We start from the raw sequence: 14,999 nt of genomic DNA, 5'->3' as shown, positions 1-14,999 counted from the left end.
GTGTAGTCATGTAGTGGACTGTAGGTTGTAGTGTAGTCATGTAGTGGACTGTAGGTTGTAGTGTAGTCATGTAGTGGACTGTAGGTTGTAGTGTAGTCATGTAGTGGACTGTAGGTTGTAGTGTAGTCATGTAGTAGACTGTAGGTTGTAGTGTAGTCATGTAGTGGACTCTAGGTTGTAGTGTAGTCATGTAGTAGACTGTAGGTTGTAGTGTAGTCATGTAGTGGACTGTAGGTTGTAGTGTAGTCATGTAGTGGACTGTAAGTTGTAGTGTAGTCATTTAGTGGACTGTAGGTTGTAGTGTAGTCATGTAGTGGACTGTAGGTTGTAGTGTAGTCATGTAGTGGACTGTAGGTTTTAGTGTAGTCATGTAGTAGACTGTAGGTTGTAGTGTAGTCATTTAGTGGACTGTAGGTTGTAGTGTAGTCATTTAGTGGACTGTAGGTTGCAGTGTAGTCATGTAGTGGACTGTAGGTTGTAGTGTAGTCATGTAGTGGACTGTAGGTTGCAGTGTAGTCATGTAGTGGACTGTAGGTTGTAGTGTAGTCATGTAGTGGACTGTAGGTTGCAGTGTAGTCATGTAGTGGACTGTAGGTTGTAGTGTAGTCATGTAGTGGACTGTAGGTTGTAGTGTAGTCATGTAGTGGACTGTAGGTTGTAGTGTAGTCATGTAGTGGACTGTAGGTTGTAGTGTAGTCATGTAGTGGACTGTAGGTTGTAGTGTAGTCATGTAGTGGACTGTAGGTTGTAGTGTAGTCATGTAGTGGACTGTAGGTTGTAGTGTAGTCATGTAGTGGACTGTAGGTTGCAGTGTAGTCATGTAGTAGACTCTAGGTTGCAGTGTAGTCATTTAGTAGACTTTAGGTTGTAGTGTAGTCATGTAGTGGACTGTAGGTTGCAGTGTAGTCATTTAGTAGACTCTAGGTTGCAGTGTAGTCATTTAGTAGACTTTAGGTTGTAGTGGAGTCATGTAGTGGACTGTAGGTTGCAGTGTAGTCATGTAGTGGACTGTAGGTTGTAGGTTGTTGTCTAGTCATTGTACTGTGTAATGCTGCCTACTGTGTGTGAGGATGTAGAATAGCATAGCTTCCTGATAGGCTGGGTTTCTTAGGACGCCCAATTCTCATTTGTCACTAATTGGTCTTTTGACGATCAGATCTTTTGCCACTATTTAGTCTGCCTGTGTAAACGCAGCCTTAATGCCCCACAGCTTGTACCAAGAGGTTTCTATCTTGATGGCGCAAGAGGAAGTGCACTTGTAGAGTAACCACAACCTCCACATCTTGTAGAAGACCAGAGTGAAAGAAGTAGTGGTGTAACAATCACCAAGACAACCTGTGAAAAATGTACGCCATCTTTTACCGCAGAACATGAAAAATATTCTACAGGAGCACTGATCTGGAGACAAGGTTGTCATAAAACAGTGCTCACACCCCCCCCCCACAGACAGTTGTGCATATGCACCGCACACACACTGACACACATGCACGCATGCACAAATACACACAAAAATGATTTAACCACCCTATGAAAGCAAGTGATGCAATTTTTGTATCTATAAATTCCTAGGATTGCTGACAGTGAGGGAGAGCCCATAAGAGCATTAGTCCAATTCTCATGCATGTCTATTAGAGATCACAGTGAGTAATGTCTTCCAACAAATCTGGGATCAGGGGTGCTCAGGCGCCCCTGCTCCAGCGAGGTCATTTCCTGTCTAGCCCTTCACATGAATTTTTCTCTCAGTCTGTCAAACTCTGATGGGAGGAAGCTCTCTCTCTCCCTCTCTTTCTCTCCATCTCTCTTTCTCTGTACGCACAAGTGTGCGCTTGCGTGTTTGTGTACATGTGTGTGTGTGCCTGTGTGTTCTAGGACTGAGAAGGAGATGAGAGGAAGCATTTATAAGGCCAGAACTCTGTCTGAGCCCAGATACAGCCCTGGTTCGTCCTTTATCAACCTTGCGTACATTTCTTACTAAATTCTGGCATACATGGATATTCTAGGATTTGTGTGTGCCACAAATTATTGGGATTTATCAAACAGTCACATGCAACATATACACATGTTTACATTGATAAATCAGAGCAAAATTGTATTTGTACCTACAACCAATATAAATGGACAAAGCCATCGATCACATGACACCATTCATTCCTATGTGAAGATTTTAAAACGCATTGAAGCCAAATTAAGTCGGTTAAGATGGCGTCTTATGGAGACGGAACATGCACAGTTTAAGCTACTCCAGGAAGTACAGCTGCAGGCTAGTTCTTTTTCCCCCCTCCCATTGAGTAACTCAAGTTGAAGGCCGACCGAGTACTGCAGGCTGCCATTAGGGACTAAATTATCCTTATAACTTCTGACAACAGCACCTTACCATTCACATTTTATGGTAACAAAAAAATATATATATATTTGATGCATGTTTTGGTGACGTTGGAACCAGGCCATCATAGTTCCTAAAAGAAAGCTCAATGGTAAATTTGGTCACATTTCTGTAAAGTTGTGGGCAGAACGTTGCAGCGACTTTTCCAAACTAAATATAGTGCACACTGGCCGTGCATTTTGTAAAATTGATTATCATTTCAAACAATTTAAAAGAAAATGCTACAGCCCACACTTCTATGTAAAGTATGAACTGTTGTTCAATATTTTGTTTATCAATACATGAAAATGTGTTTCTATCTCCTGCTTTGGAATAGGCCCTGAAATTAAATAGGCCAGGCTACGCACACTTTCCTGTCAAGTTCAAAATTGATAAAGACCAATCTCTTTGGGAAAACAGGCACACACAAAGTTTGGAGTACTGTTGTGTGAACTCAGCTTTGATAAATGACCCTGGATCAGTGGGGGGACACACACTGTCCGTAGTGCTGAGCTATTAACCCACATTTAGTTTTTTGGGGTTATTAAACAACTAATTGACCAATGTTGGTTGAATTACTTGAATTGCATTTAGTTCTGTTTTTTGTGAGCCCAATGCACCACTTCTCTAGAGAGAAATCAAATAATTCACAAATGTTTTGGCAACAATTTAAATGTTTTAGGCAACTGAATGTTCACTATTTTGGGCTTTGGAATTTCCATTAAAAAGCTATAAAAAAAAATGTTTTATGTCATTATATTTCATAATGCATTTAATGTGATTATTTTTTAATAATGGAACGGAAACGGAAACCGAAGCGACCCATAAAAGCACTAATTGCTCAGCACTAACTGTCAGTGAAGTTTCACGAGTTACGCTAATAGAATAAGGTATTTCACTGTCATTAAATGAGTGTAGAAAAGCTCTTTGTAATGCAGTTAGTCAATGTTAGTTATGAGGCAGTGGAGGCTGGTGGGAGGAGCTATAGGAGGACAGGCTCATTGTAAAGATTGGAATGGAATAAATGGAATGGTATCGAACACATCAAAGATATGGAAACTACATGTACGACTCCGTTCTATTCCAGCCATTACAATGAGCCCGTCCTCCTATAGCTCCTCCCACCAGCCTCCACTTGTATAAGGGTAGTGTTAATGTGCCAACTAACAGTGTGGGCCATATAGTCTACACAGTTTAGTAAAGTTCAGTGAGGTATTACTGAAATATTGGTGTAGAAGAACTTGAAGGAGGAGAGGAGGAGAGGAATAGTTAAGTCACACATGGCCTGGAGAGAGAAATGCGTTTTTCTGCTGTCTGAGAGCTGGAGAGAGGGAGAGTTTAGATAAAAAGAGGGAGAGAAGAGAGATAAAAGGAATAAACAGATATTCCGTGAAGGGTGCTGGAGAGAGGGGGAAGGAGAGGGAGCGAAAGACAGAATAAACATATTATAGACAGAGATAGAGAGGGAAAGAAAGAGGGGGAGAGAGAAAAATGATAAACAGATATTCAGGGCAGAGAGCTGGAGAGAGGGGGAAGGAGAGGAAAGAATAGACAAATATTACTCAGAGATGGAGAGAGGGAGAGAAAGAGAGGGAGAAGGAGTGAAAGAGAGAGAGAGAAGAGACGGATATACTTGTAGATAGAGCCTCTAGTCAGTGAGCTATAGTCTTCTGATGCTGACCCAATTCCAGGCTCTCACAAAGAGGTCCATTCAGGACCCCGGACAGGGTTGTCTGTCAGTGTGCCTGAGCACAAAGGTGGACACAGTCTGGTTTCATCAGCCCTTCTCTCTCATCACTCCTCTCTTCCCCACAGCCTTGGACTGTCCAGTCAGCACCACACAGATTACATTTCACCCTCAACACACAGAGAGAGAGGCCTCATTCTGTCAGAGAGAGAGCGAGAGAGAGAGAGAGGCCTCATTCTGTCAGAGAGTGGGAGAGAGACAGAGAGAGAGAGAGAGAGAGAGAGAGAGAGAGAGAGAGAGAGAGAGAGAGAGAGAGAGAGAGAGAGAGGGGGGGGGGGCTCATTCTGGCAGAGAGAGAGAGAGAAAGAGAGAGAGAGGCCTCATTCTGTCAGAGAGAGAGAGATAGAGAGAGGCCTCATTCTGTCAGAGAGAGAGAGAGAGAGGCCTCATTCTGTCAGATAGAGAGAGAGAGAGAGAGAGAGAGAGAGAGAGAGAGGCCTCATTCTGTCAGAGAGAGAGAGAGAGGCCTCATTCTGGCAGAGAGAGAGAGAGAGGCCTCATTCTGTCAGAGAGAGAGCGAAGCCTCATTCTGTCAGAGAGAGAAAGAGAGAGAGAGAGAGAGAGAGAGAGGTGCGCCAACTACTGCAACTAATATGCAGACTACTGAGCTAGACGGGCACGCACACACGCGCACACACACGCACGCGCACACACACACACACACAGGGTTGCAGATTGCATTGTACTTATTTTTTGTGCAGTCTTATTCCATTCCTATTAATTTGTTTACAACTATTCTTAATTTTATTGGCACCGGTATAATAATAATAATTATATATAGTGGTGTGTGTATGTGTGTGTGTGTGTGTGTGTGTGTGTGTGTGTGTGTGTGTGTGTGTGTGTGTGTGTGTGTGTGTGTGTGTGTGTGTGTGTGTGTGTGTGTGTGTGTGTGTATGTATGTGTGTGTGTGTGTGTGTGTGTGTGTGTGTGTGTGTGTGTGTGTGTGTATGTGTGTGTGTATGTGTGTGTGTGTGTATGTGTATGTGTGTATGTGTATGTGTGTATATGTATGTATATGTATATATATATATATATATATATTCTTTTTTTTTTTTTTTTTTTCAATGTACTTTACTCAAACCAGTGAATATCACTTATTATAAATGAGATCATTAACTATCAGCTCTTGGAATATCCAGGGCCTTTACTCTTCACATTTTGGTTATAAAACAACAAATCCAGAATTTATTAAAAACATCCAGGGACAGGACATCATAATCCTACTGGAAACATGGTGTTGTGGAGACATAGATACTCAGTGTCCCTCAGGCTATAGAGAAAGTTTACTACCATCAATCAAACATAAAAATGTTAAACGGGGCCGAGACTCAGGTGGAATCATCATTTGGCATAAGCAGGACTTGGCACTGAATGAAATGAAAAAAGGTACCAGTCACATTTGGCTAAAACTTAACAAAGGTACAATCTATTGTGATAATAACGTGTACATATGTGCAGCTTATGCTCCTCCTTCAGATTCACCATATTATGATGATCAGTTTTTTGAAAATCTCCATACAGAAATCATTACATTTCAGGCAGAGGGTAAAGTGCTTCTTTGTGGAGATTTCAATGCAAGAACAGGTTCTGAGCCTGACTACACTGATGCGGGAGGTAACCACCACATATTTGGTCACCCCTCCTTGTACAGTAGCCCTATTATAAATAATAGAAACAGTCCTGACCAAATACTGAACAAAAATGGGAAGGAGTTAGTGCATCTCTGTCGAGCCTTAGGCCTGTACATGCTTAATGGTAGAATCAGAGGGGACTCTTTGGGTCAGTTTACTTACTGCTCAGCTCTTGGGACAAGTGTAGTCGATTATGCCATCACAGACATTGACCCCTCCTCCATTAGTGCATTCACTGTCAGACCACAGACACCATTGTCAGATCACAGTCAGATCAACGTGTTTTTGAAGAAATTAACCGGCAATATTCATTCAAAAAAACTGCCCAATAAACTCTACAACATAAACCAATCGTACAGATGGGCTCCAAACAGTGCAGAGAGATTCATTGAAACATTGAACTCAAATGAAATGATGAACTCTATACAGTTTTTCAATAACTCACAATACCAAAACAATAAAGATGGTGTCAATTTGGCTACTCTAAACATCAACTGCATATTCCAAAAAGCAGCATCGAAAGCAAATTTGAGAAAACCAAAGAAATGCAACATCAGAAACAAAAAACAAAATGTTTCTGACAAATGGTTTGATAATGAATGTAAAACAATTAGAAAACACCTAAGACAAATGTCAAACAAAAAACATAAGCAGCAAAACAACCCAGAGCTACGATATGAATACTTTGAAACTCTGAAACAGTATAAACATACACTGAAACGCAAGAAACGGAATTATACCAACAAGACACTTGATGAAATTGAAAACGCAATTGACCAAAATCAGTTCTGGGACATGTGGAACAATTTAAGCACAACAAAGCCACAAGATTTAGCCATACAAGATGTAGGAATTTGGAAAACTTATTTTGATAATCTATACAAAAACATCCCACAAAAAGACTTAAAACAGAACCAATTAGAAATTAAAGAAAAATTTAACATCCTTGAATCAGTCATTAAAAACAACCAAAATCCATTAGATTACCCAATAACCCAACAAGAACTAAATGAAAAGCTCAAATCTATTAAATCAAAGAAGGCTTGTGGTCTAGACAACATCAGAAATGAAATGCTGAAAAACAGCACACCTGAGTTGCAAAATGCTGTGCTTAAATTGTTCAACATGGTTTTAACTTCTGGCTGCTTCCCTGATGTCTGGAACCAGGGGCTCATCTCCCCTATCCACAAAAGTGGAGACAAATCAGACCCCAATAATTACAGGGGAATTTGTGTAAACAGTAACTTGGGAAAGGTTTTCTGTAGCATTTTGAATTCAAGAATTCAAACCTTTCTTCAAGATTTTTTTTTTATAACTAAATGTCAAATTGGCTTTCTCCCTAACCATCGCACTACTGACCATATATACACCTTACACACACTAATTAATAAACACGTCCACCAAAAAAAAGAGGGCAAAATCTTTGCTTGCTTTATTGACTTTAAAAAAGCATTTGATTCTATTTGGCACGAAGGGCTATTCTACAAAATTCTCCAAAGTGGGCTTGGTGGTAAGGTGTATGACTTAATAAAATGTATGTACACAGAAAACAAGTGTGCAATAAAAATCAAAAACCAAAGAACAGAATTCTTTTCACAATGTCGAGGTGTGAGACAAGGCTGTAGTTTGAGTCCAAATCTTTTCAACATTTATATCAATGAATTAGCAGACATGTTGGACAATTCTCCAGCCCCAGGACTCACACTATTTGACACAGAGGTGAAATACCTGCTATATGCTGATGACTTGGTACTTCTATCATCAACCAAAGAAGGTCTTCAACAGAACATTAATATTCTAGAGCAATATTGCCATAATTGGGCCCTGGCAGTAAATTTCCCAAAAACTAAAATCATGATTTTCCAAAAACAAAACAGATGTCAGAAACACAAATATAAATTCACCCTGAACAACACCATCATTGAACACACAAAAAATTACACCTACTGTCACGCCCTGGCCTTAGTATTCTTTGTTTTCTTTATGTTTTTTAGTTAGGTCAGGGTGTGACATGGGGAATGTATGTGTTTTTGTATTGTCTAGGGGTTTTGTATGGTAAAGGGGTCAGTGTCTTGTCTAGGTGTTTGTATGTCTATGGCTGCCTAGATTGGTTCTCAATTAGAGGCAGCTGTGGTTCATTGTCTCTGATTGAGAGCCATATTTAAGGCAGTCATAGGCATTGGGGTTTTGTGGGTAATTGTCGATGTTGAACGTTTGTTGCTTGTCTATGCACTTACGTCATTTAGCTTCACGGTTGTTTTGTTTAGTTTGTATTCAGTGTTCGTTTCGTGTTTTCCCTTCTCTAAATAAAAGAGAATGTATTTTGCACACGCTGCGCCTTGGTCCTCTCTCTCACCCATAGACGATCGTGACACCTACCTTGGTCTGACCATATCTGCATCGGGAAACTTTAATAGGGCAGTGAATGCACTCAAAGAAAAAGCCCGCAGAGCATTGTATGCAATAAAAATGAAATTATTCAAAATCAACATCCCAATTAGAATTTGGACCAAAATATTTGACAGTGTAATCCTACCAATAGCTCTTTACGGAAGTGAGGTTTGGGGGCCACTCAATAAACTGAACTTTAAAATGTGGGACAAACATCCAATTGAAGCCCTACATGCAGAATTCTGTCGGAAAATCCTACAAGTCCAGAGAAATACACCAACTAATGCATGTAGGGCAGAATTGGGCCGCTTTCCAGTAATAATGAAAATACAGAAAAGATCATTAAAATTTTGGCTACATCTAAATTCAAGTCCAAATTCGAGTCTGCAATTTAAAGCACTTCAAACCCAAGAGCTGAGCCCAGAAACGAGCCCTCTCAGTCAGCTGGTGTTGGACCTCACCAACCAAGCTAACACCAGCACTGCTTCAAAAGAAAGAATTCCAATAAACAAAATCATGAACCAATCAAAGGACTCATATATACAACATTGGAAAAACGAAACAAAATCCCAAAGCCGACTAAATTGCTATCTGACCCTAAACAGAGAATATGAATTGGCTGAATATCTCTACTCTGTCAGAGATACGAAGCAGAGACAGATCCTTACCAAGTACAGGCTGAGTGACCACCGATTGGCAATAGAAACCGGCAGACATAAAAAGACATGGCTAGAGAGAGAGAGCGAAGCCTCATTCTGTCAGAGAGAGAAAGAGAGAGAGAGAGAGAGAGAGAGAGGCCTCATTCTGTCAGAGAGAGAAAGAGAGAGAGAGAGAGAGAGAGAGAGAGAGAGAGAGGCCTCATTCTGTCAGAGAGAGAGCGAAGCCTCATTCTGTCAGAGAGAGAAAGAGAGAGAGAGAGAGAGAGGCCTCATTCTGTCAGAGAGAGAAAGAGAGAGAGAGAGAGAGAGAGAGAGGCCTCATTCTGTCAGAGTGAGAGAGAGAGAGAGAGAGAGAGAGAGGGGCCTCATTCTGGCAGAGAGAGAGAGAGAGAAAGAGAGAGAGGCCTCATCCTGTCAGAGAGAGAGAGAGAGAGAGAGAGAGAGAGAGAGGCCTCATCCTGTCAGAGAGAGAGAGAGAGAGAGGCCTCATCCTGTCAGAGAGAGAGAGAGAGAGAGAGGCCTCATCCTGTCAGAGAGAGAGAGAGAGAGAGAGGCCTCATCCTGTCAGAGAGAGAGAGAGAGAGGCCTCATCCTGTCAGAGAGAGAGAGAGATTTAATAGGTTGCTGTGAATGTGGTAGTAATGCGTAAGTGAGATGATATCTAGGTTATTGAATGTTCGTGTGCGAGTGGATGTGTGCCGATGTTTAGGTCATGAAGGTGTGTGTGTGTGTGTGAATGAGACGGTTCAGTATATAGGTTGTCCAGGTTTCCCCGCTGTAGAGTTCAGGTGTTGAAACAGCCTATCTAAGGCAACACTCTCCCTAGCAGTGTGTGTGTGTGTGTGTGTGTGTGTGTGTGTGTGTGTGTGTGTGTGTGTGTGTGTGTGTGTGTGTGTGTGTGTGTGTGTGTGTGTGTGTGTGTGTGTGTGTGTGTGTGTGTGTGCATAGAGGTGTTATGTGTGAGAGAGAAGCAGAGCTGTTTGTCTGTTTTGAAAACCTTATGTATCCGTATTACACACATATTTCATTATCTAACAGAACTGAGACAGTTTGAGTTGAACTAGTTCACAGGGCTAAACAATGGAGTCTTTAGGTCAGCTCTATGGCCTTTGGGCTCCCTGGGAAGACACACAAACATGCACACACACACAAATATAAAAACGCAGCGGGTGATTTGGCCTTGAAGTGATGATTTACCACCCAGCTTAGGGCTGTCTGAACACACACACACACACAGAACGGGTGAGAGGGGGCTCTAAAGTAATGATCTGCCTCGCACACACAAAGGGGCGGAAGTCTCCTGATTGGAGACACATGGCGGTTTATTGTCTGAAAACAGTTCTGCAATCACAGCAGCTTGCTTTTCTCTGAGGACCTCAAGACTCAACAAGCATTAACTGTATGTGAAACAGACCCCCATGCAAACACATGAAACAAGATGCATCTCATTTGGGCCTATGACAATAATCAACAGAGATGATAGTACAGGAAGTGGATAGATGATCTCTTTGTGCTTTTGGTTGGTCTTCAACTCCAGACTAACCCATTGAGAAAACTCAACAAGTAACACACACTCCCCCACACTCCATGTCTGCTTGGTGCATTGTGTGTACATCTAACCAGCTTGAGCAAAAGAGTTTTGGATAGAAGAGAGAGAGAGAGAGAGAGAGAGAGAGAGAGAGAGAGAGAGAGAGAGAGAGAGAGAGAGAGAGAGAGAGAGAGAGAGAGAGAGAGAGAGAGAGAGAGAGAGAGAGAGAGAGAGAGAGAGAGAGAGAGAGAGAGAGAGAGAGAGAGAGAGAGAGAGAGAGAGAGAGAGAGAGAGAGAGAGAGAGAGAGAGAGAGAGAGAGAGAGGGAGAATAAACAGCTTGAGAAAATGGAGGGAGAAAGAGTTATGGAGATTTAGAGAGGAAGAGAGATGGGAAGAGGCAGTTGGAGAGGGCGAAAGAGGGGGATGAGGTGAGAGAGAATTGGAGTGGAAAAGAGAGAGAGAGAGTCTGTCAGACAGAGAAAGCTAGAGCGTGTTGGAGAGTTTACATGAGCAGCAGCTGTTTGGATCGTTAAGTGCTTTAGCCCAAGTCAGAGATCACTGATCGACAGTACACCACACTCACTGTATTAACTCTCCCTGTTCCTACTGGCCCAGTGAGCGGGTTTGCATGTGTGGATGTCCAAATAAGTGAGTGTCTACACCTGAATGACAGTGTGTTTGAGTGTGTGACTGTGTGTCTGCATTAGTCCTGTATTATGAGAGGGCAGGGAACACCTGGGCCCCTGTTCTCCCCATCCCCCTCTCCCTCTCTCTCTCCATCCCACCCCACATCCCCCAGCTCGGCCCAGCTGGTTCCCATCGAGGGAGGGATGAGGGGGCAGGCGGGAGGGAGAGAAGCAGGGAAGGAGAGGGCTTTGCACTGACTTTGCTGGACTATCAGTCTCATCTCACATGCAACGCTAATACAACGTAACAATGACTTTGAAAAACCCAGAAAAAATAAATCCAAAAGGCTCATAACATTACAGTCTGCACCATCTGGAATATACATTTTCTGGTCCCACAATCCTGTTTCGGTGGAACTCCAGTCACCCTTGACCTTTTGGGTGAACACTGTGGCTTATAGAGGAGGGGGTAAGGGGCCCGAGGGATACTGGGGGACTTCAGTCAGCCTTCTGAGAGTTGGTAGGGGGAGAGGGAGAAGGGGTTCCACATCTGGAACACATTATGGAGCGCACTATTTATCAGTTGAAAGGAAGGGAAGAGATACAGTACAGAGACAATGTGGAGAGCAATAGAGAATTGAGGGGAAGAGAGAGAGAGAGAGAGAGAGAGAGAGAGAGAGAGAGAGAGAGAGAGAGAGAGAGAGAGAGAGAGAGAGAGAGAGAGAGAGGACAGTGAGAGAGAGTGGACAGTGAGAGAGAGAAGGGGGAGGGAGGGGTGTCGAAGGAAAAAGAGAGGGCTTTGAAAGCCTTTCATTGCATGTGTCTGATACAACATGTCAACACACATAATGGAGTTGAATCACATCATTACACTACAGGGACATTATGTCTATAATCTCCACACTCCAATCCATTGTTGTGTGAGATAACACCACAATGCACCACAAATATGCTATGCTAGTCATAAAAGAGCAGGACCACACACACACACACACACACACACACACACACACACACACACACACACACACACACACACACACACACACACACACACACACACACACACACACACACACACACACACACACACACACACACACACACACAGTCATACCACATCCATACCACATCACCACATCCTCATCGGCAGACTCGATAGCCTTGGTTTTTCAAATGATTGCCTCGCCTGGTTCACCAACTACTTCTCAGATAGAGTTCAGTGTGTCAAATCGGAGGGCCTGTTGTCCGGGCCTCTGGCAGTCTCTATGGGGGTGCCACAGGGTTCAATTCTTGGGCCAACTCTCTTCTCTGTATACATCAATGATGTCGCTCTTGCTGCTGGTGATTCTCTGATCCACATCTACGCAGACGACACCATTCTGTATACTTCTGTCCCTTCTTTGGACACTGTGTTAACAACCCTCCAGATGAGCTTCAATGCCATACAACTCTCCTTCCGTGGCCTCCAACTGCTCTTAAATGCAAGTAAAAATAAATGCATGCTCTTCAACCGATCGCTGCCCGCCCGTCCAGCATCACTACTCTGGACGGTTCTGACTTAGAATATGTGGACAACTACAAATACCTAGGTGTCTGGTTAGACTGTAAACTCTCCTTCCAGACTCACATCAAACATCTCCAATCCAAAGTTAAATATAGAATTGGCTTCCTATTTCGCAACAAAGCATCCTTCACTCATGCTGCCAAACATACCCTCGTAAAACTGACCATCCTACCGATCCTCGACTTCGGCAATGTCATTTACAAAATAGCCTCCAATACCCTACTCAATAAATTGGATGCAGTCTATCACAGTGCCATCCGTTTTGTCACCAAAGCCCCATATACTACCCACCACTGCGACCTGTACGCTCTCGTTGGCTGGCCCTCGCTTCATACTCGTCGCCAAACCCACTGGCTCCAGGTCATCTACAAGACCCTGCTAGGTAAAGTCCCCCCTTATCTCAGCTCGCTGGTCACCATAGCAGCACCCACCTGTAGCACGCGCTCCAGCAGGTATATCTCTCTGGTCACCCTCAAAGCCAATTTCTCCTTTGGCCGCCTCTCCTTCCAGTTCTCTGCTGCCAATGACTGGAACGAACTACAAAAATCTCTGAAACTGGAAACACTTATCTCCCTCACTAGCTTTAAGCACCAGCTGTCAGAGCAGCTCACAGATTACTGCACCTGTATATAGCCCATCTATAATTTAGACCAAACAACTACCTCTTCCCCTACTGTATTTATTTATTTTGCTCCTTTGCACCCCATTATTTCTATTTCTACTTTGCACATTCTTCCACTGCAAATCAACCATTCCAGTGTTTTACTTGCTATATTGTATTTACTTCGCCACCATGGCCTTTTTTTGCTTTTACCTCCCTTATCTCACCTCATTTGCTCACATTGTATATAGACTTATTGTTCTACTGTATTATTGACTGTATGTTTGTTTTACTCCATGTGTAACTGTGTTGTTGTATGTGTCGAACTGCTGTAAATGAGAGCTTGTTCTCAACTTGCCTACCTGGTTAAATAAAGGTGAAATAAAATAAATAAATAAATACATGCTGAAAGAGAAGACATCCTAATTAATCAATAATTCCCGAGGTGTGGTATATGGCCAATATACCATGGCTAAGGGCTGTTCTTATGCACGATGCAAAGCGGAGTGCCTGGATACAGCCCTTAGCCGTGATATTTTGGCCATATATCACAAACCCCTGAGGTGCCTTATTGCTCTTATAAACTGGTTACCAATGTAATTAGAGCAGTAAAAATACATATTTTGTCATACCAGTGGAATACGGTTGATATATCACAGCTGTTAGACAATCAGCATTCAGGGCTCGAACCACCCAGTTTATAATACAGGATACACTCTTACATTCATGCATTCACACCCACATGACTCAAGTTACAATCTGTACAGATCAGCATAGACCAGTTGTAGTTGATTACAGAGAGAGTGTTTAGCATTGATGTCATTGGGGATCAGCACTGAAACAAGATGCCATGTATGTTAGTTAGGTATCATAACATCTGAAGTGCAGCTGTGAATGTCCTCTGGTTTCACTGCTACAAGCCTGACAATCCAGACTAGTGATCTCTCTAGGACTGGCCTTGTAGAACAGCACCCTCTGCTGACAGTGTGAGAAACACTATGGGGAAGTGGTGCAGAAATGTTTTTAGACTGCATTGACCACATTGAACCTGTAGATGGAACTATTTCCTATGAAAATATAGGCCATGTCATCACACTGATTAAATGTATTAGTATTTTTTTATTTAACCAGGCAAGTAAGTTAATAACTAATTCTAATTTACAATGATGGCCTACCCCAAACAACACTGGACCAACTGTGCACCACCCTATGGTACTCCCAATCACAGCCAGATGTGATACAGCCTGGATTTGAACCAGGGACTGTAGTGACACCTTTTACACTGAGATGCAGTGCCTTAGACCACTGCACAACTCAGTAGTACATCTCTAGAACACATCAGCAAGCTGACATACATACAGTACATAAGTAGACGGCATTCATAATTTGATTCACTGTGTGTGTGTGCGTGTGTGTGTGTGTGTGTGCGTGTGTGTGGTTAGACCACTGTTGTTGAGGGTGGGTCTACTCTGCATTAGGCAGTGGTCGGGGTGTGTTGTTACCATGGAGGCAATCATTCTGGTCAGGTATGTGGAGATTGGTAATTCTGGTCAGAGTTTGGAGAGTGATCTCTGATATAAACATAAACACACGCTAGATAATAGCTATGCACACAGGGAGATCAAATCCACCATTAGATCAATCCAGGGATTAGGTTAGGGCAGGGTCCTCACCCAACAGCAGCTAGCCTTTCAGACAATCTTTTTTCTGCTTGTTGTTTTCCATGTCTGTGTTGTCATAGCAGTAGGCTGGGGCAGGAAGCACTCATGCCATGCAAAGGAGGACATTTGTTTTGTTTAGTAAACAAATGTAGGAGTGAAGCTAACTAAAGCGGACTAAAGCAGTTAATTTGAACGGTGTGTGTTCCTTCCCAAATGAGAACGCTC

The sequence above is a fragment of the Salvelinus namaycush genome, chromosome 32, assembly GCF_016432855.1.
Source record: "Salvelinus namaycush isolate Seneca chromosome 32, SaNama_1.0, whole genome shotgun sequence".
Taxonomy (NCBI): domain Eukaryota; kingdom Metazoa; phylum Chordata; class Actinopteri; order Salmoniformes; family Salmonidae; genus Salvelinus; species Salvelinus namaycush.
Note: the sequence above shows the minus strand (reverse complement) of the source record.